We start from the raw sequence: 5,444 nt of genomic DNA, 5'->3' as shown, positions 1-5,444 counted from the left end.
AATTCTTCAGAATGCCAGCAGAATATATGGTGAGGTATTGATATTTTCTGGTATTCTGGTGAGAGTGGCAAACGACAATTTAATGCATTCTATTTGATGTTTAACTGGACATTTCAATATTGAATTATCATCCAGGTATTCACAGTGCAATATTTTCTCCAACTCAAAATGATAAAATATTTCAATAAGCTGAAAATAACTGAGTCAACCTGAAGGGAGATCATCATGACACATTAACTGCACAAAGATGACGTCATTACAATACCTTATTACTGAAGGGATAATGAGAGGGACAAAGAGCTACAAAAAATTATTTTCAAGGCCATAACCAGAAATTGGAGTTTAAACGACCGTTAAACATGGCTTAAATTATACTTGCAGTTCATGATGTCATCTGAACCCCTTGATAAAGCTGTTTCCTTGCCATGTTGACATCCATAACTGTCTTTTTAACATCATCCAGAAAAACAATGAAATATTACTTGCTTCCAAGCCTGTAGATAACATCGTCCTCTGTCAAAAATGAAGTTAGGTCACTGGTCTCTGCTCTCTCATAACGCGATTTCTTTTTCGGTGGTTTCTTTATTTTTGACTTCTTCCCTGCAGCCTCATTAGTAGCACTGTCCTTGTCGTTTTCTTCATCTACAATGTGGTCACTTTCTATATATGTGGCCTGGAATGCTCATTCTCTCACTTATCCCTTCTCTCTCTCTGCCATCACGATTCGCCACATTCCTTCCTCTGTCCTCTCAAGGCTTGGCCTCCGTGAAAGGTAGACAGTAAGCCTGGGCTTCAGTCTTCTGAATTTCACACTCAATTCCAGGAAAAATCCAGCCACTCCAACAACCCAAAACGTTATCAACAGCTGAGGAAGAAATGACAAAGAGAAGCGGATTACAAAATGATGTTAACAAAACAGTACATTCCAAATATGTACCTATCCATTTTGCTGAAAGGTAGCAGGAAACAAGAACAAAAAGGAAAAGAAGTGCTATCTATCACAATGACAGAGTTGCTAATTGAAAATCGGCATTTTCACTCCCGAGACCAAGTATAATCAAGGTGGAAGTCATCCAGGTTTGACCTGGTTGAACCCAAAAGACAATTCACTTATCCCTTCTTCTATACTGATAACTAAATCACCTCCATTCAGCTTCATCTGTGACAAAGATGAAGAACTTTGCCAAATAAAGGACCTGTTTTTTTCTCATATTCCCTTGCAAACTGTGCATGCCTAACAATCCAACACTGCATTTATACTATACACGAACTTCACTGATGCTTACCACAGATGTATTAGCAAGGGAATCAAAAGGTTACAAGGAGAAGATAGGAGATTGGAGTTGAGAAAACAGGAGAATGGAGTGAAGAAACATATTAACCACGATCAAATGCTGGAGCAGGCTCGATGGGCTGAAAGGCCTAATTCTGCTCCTGTATCTGATGCTCTTATCATCATTTTTGTTCATAAAAAACACACCTTAGCCAAATTCTACTCACCACCTAGACATGATCAGGTAGCTTTGATCCCACTGTCATTCAATAGGTGTGGAGGAAATTATAATATTAAATTCAATGCATGTTGTACAGTTTAAATCATACTCAGATTTGAGTACCGATTAGCAGTGTTATATTGTTCAATGTAGTCACAGTCAGTTCGACAGCATCCTTAATTGAGTTGATAAGCCATTGATTCAAGTCTCATTTCAACACTCCAACATGTGGATCAAGCTAAAATTTTGAAGGCATGCTGCATTGCAAAAGATGCCATCCTTCACAGGACACATTATGACAAGAGCCTGGCTGCCTCAGGTGCACGTTAAAGATCTGATGGATATATGCAAAAAGCAGCAGGGAGATCTACCATGGCCATCATTCTTCCCTCAAATCAACACTACCAAAACTAGATGAACTATACACCTCATTGCTATTTAGAGTCATACAGCAAGGAAGCAGATCTCTCGCTGTGATCAATCCACGCCGAACATAATCCCAAACTAAACTAGTCCCACCTGCCTGCTCCTGTCATGTACCTATCCAAATGTTTTTTCAACGTTGTAGCCGTACCCACATCCACCACTTCCACAGAGAGTTCATTCCACACACAAACCACCTTATATGTAAAAAAAAAAGCCTCTCATGTCCTTTTTGAATATCTCTCCTCTCATCTTAAAAATGTGTCCCTTCGTCTTGAAATTCCCCACCTGAGGGAAATGACAACTACCATTAACTCTATCTATAACCCTCATTATTTTATAAACTTCTATCAGGTCGCGTCTCAACTTGCTACGCTCCAGTGAAAAACGTCCCAGCCTATCCACCCCTTCTTTATAACTCAAACGTTCCATACCCGGCAACATCCTGGTAAATTTTTTCTGAACCCTCTCCAGCTTACTAATATGCTTCCTACAACTGGGCGACCAGAACTGGACCCAGTATTCCACAAGAGGCCTCACCAATGTCCTGTACAACCTCCACATGACTTCCCAACTCCTCTAATCAAAGGACTGAGCCACAAAGGTCAGTTCAGTGCACACTTAACTGGATAACAGTGATCTCATTTTTGTACCAATTCCTAATATCTAAATATTTTCCAACTTTACTGAGAGATGCAATAAAGGTAGTACATCAATGCACATTCCTTCTTTATAACTGTGCTGAAGAGTCTATCCTTGAACTTCCAATGAAGGAACTAATTAGAAGCCTGCCATCTCATGACTCAAACAGTAGTCTCATTTTTGCTAGGTTGAACACAAGATTATTCTGCTTTGCGCAAGCCTGTGTCAGGTGATCTCTGATCCTCGGCACCCTCAGTGAGAGCATCACTCTATATGTCTGTTAAAAACAGTATATGAAGATTGCCTGAACTGATTGTAATGAAGACCCTCGACAGCTGAATCACCAATGTGGTTGAATCTACAGAACTCAAGAGACTTTTTTTTCTCAAATGCAGAGTTTGACCGGAAGTAATATCTTATCCAACAATTAATGCAGTGACCTTGTTTTCCTCCTTCCAATTTTACCCCCACTCATGATTCCTGCTGGGATTAAGCTCCATAGATGATGGAACCTGTTATCAAGACAACCTTAACAAAGTCAGTAGGCTATTCAACCACTGACGTCATTACAAATGGTTCTGCTTTTGCCGATTCACAAACATGCCAATTACTCACTATTACTCGATACTAGTCAATCTGTATGACAATAAAAACCGAAAGAACTGCGGACGCTGTAAATCAGAAACAAAACCAAAGATGCTGGAAAAGCCCAGCAGGTCTGGTAGCAACTGTCAAGGAAAAACTGTTTTCTGAGTAAGGGTCACCGGTCCCGAAATGTTAACTCTGTTTTTTCCTTCACAGATGCTGCCAGACCTGCTGGGCTGTTCCAGCAACTTGGGTTTTGTTGCATTACAATAAATTGCATAAATTCACTAGCCTTTCAAATTTACACAGTTAAATAAGCTTGGGCAGAATTCAGTGGAATTTTCTGCTTTGAGGGTGTTTTGTTAAGCTACTTAGCTCATTTTCAAAAATACTTAAAACCAGTCAGAAGTACAAGCCGAGAAGTTTTCAGCTGCCCTTATCACTTTTCTACACAATCCCCGTTTATGTCAGGAAATCGGTTTTTGCACATCCTATAAAACTTTGCACAATTGCAAACATGTTCCTGAGAGCTTTATTAAAAATCTGTTTCAAACACTTTCAGCCAGAGCACAGCCTTTTGTAAAAAACTTGGTCACAGATTCAGCATTTGCAGCAAATCCAAATCCACCAACTATTGAGACCCGAACAGAATAGGTAGATAAAAATAAAACAAGAATGAACATAAATGTACTTTATCAAGTTAAAAATACATGGAGACAGCTAAAAAACTAAATCAACCTTGGCATTCACATTAAAGCTTCTGGAAGCATTGTATCAGTTTCAGAAATTACGAGCACTGTATCTCAGTCATCCGGAAAGCAACAATACTGCCTTGTAATTTTCAGCATCAAGCAAGAAACACGATATAAATATAATTGAGTGATTCTAGGATGCGACTATTGTGTAGTACAACATGATACTCTTTGTAATTATGTTTTGAAACAAATTCCATCTCTGAATATGCATGTGAAGCATTTGGAAACATTTCCTTTAGTACTGGAAATAGGAACTCACCTCCAAAACTAAACTATTATCAACGTAACCAATGACACAAACAAAGTTCAACAAAGTGTTTACAAGTTTGTGATAATTAAAATCATAATGGTCAGCGTTAATGAGTTTCTTTTTAACAACAATTTGTATTAAGGTAGTGTCTTTAATGTGAGAAGAAATCCCAGGATTTCACAGGAAGTTCACAAAATTTCCTCTCTAATGGAGTTTGTCAGGAAAACAGGGCACACTGTCAAAAAATTTCACAGCCGAAATCAACAAGAGTATTTTTCAGTTGGAATCAAAGGGAACGTTCCTAAACCACTAGTGCCTCTCTGGCCAATTTTACCCTCAAAAAGGAATGCTAGAAGCAAACGGAAACCAAGACGGAGACAGTACAATGCTCCAGTTTTTGAAATATCAGGCATTACAAAATGAGAACGCTGTAATTATTGAACAACATACATGATAGAACATAAGCTCCCATTCAGGAATCTAAGAGTTCAGCCATAGAGTTTGTCTCAAGTAAATGTGAGGACAAACTGCAAGGTGGATCAATACAAAATTTTACTAATGTCCAGTTCTTAGCGATTAAATGCATCCTCATTTGATTCACATTTCAATGCCTGTGCCAAACAGTGTTAAAAAAGACTTATTAATTGGGTTCACTGGAGTCCTACTTGTGCTTTGAACATAGCAAGACATAGCTGAGGGTAGCTTCGAAAATTTCAAACATTGCAATGTAGACTTCAAATGGCATATTCACGACCAGGAATCCAAACAGTATGGCAATCTTTACAATTATTTTAGGATCAAAGGCAATAATATTGATCCAGGCAAAGGCAGGTCATAGATCTTGCTTCACCATTCAATCATTTTTAATATATTCTAAGATACTAAACTAGAAACCCTAGTTTGGAAGGGAAGATGTTTACCTGTGATCTGGCCTGAAGGCTCGCATGTTTGTCAACAGCATGGTTTAATGACACAGCACAGCGAAGCGGTAATGTCCAGGAGACTGCCTTACATGTATTGATATGGCAGCTTTAGTATGCACCTCTTAATTCAAAGTTACTGATAATTTAGATTGTTTTCTGCACTAAATCACAATATTACTTTGTTACTTACATTGCTAAATGATTGGCTCATGCATTTTTTCAACTGCCAATTAGACAAATTATTTTAAGAAGTGTGCAACCTGTCAGTAAATAAAACAAAGATAACAAGGCGTAGAGCTGGATGAACACAGCAGGCCAAGCAGCATCAGAGGAGCAGAAAAGCTGACGTTTCGGGCCTCGACCCTTCTTCAGA

The 5,444-nt window shown here is 38.6% G+C and overlaps 1 long non-coding RNA gene across 1 annotated transcript in view; it reads right to left on the bottom strand.

Annotated features, from left to right (window-relative positions):
• Window positions 1-261: 261 nt before the first annotated feature.
• The window catches only part of LOC125485988, a 76,757-nt gene continuing 71,574 nt past the window's right edge, over window positions 262-5,444 (bottom strand). The window contains exon 4 of the long non-coding RNA XR_007264698.1: window positions 262-865. This is a non-coding gene — a long non-coding RNA (uncharacterized LOC125485988). The remainder of the gene's footprint in view (window positions 866-5,444) is intronic.

This window comes from Rhincodon typus, chromosome 24, assembly GCF_021869965.1.
Source record: "Rhincodon typus isolate 14 chromosome 24, sRhiTyp1.1, whole genome shotgun sequence".
NCBI lineage: Eukaryota > Metazoa > Chordata > Chondrichthyes > Orectolobiformes > Rhincodontidae > Rhincodon > Rhincodon typus.
This window is presented reverse-complemented; position numbering and strand designations above follow the sequence as displayed.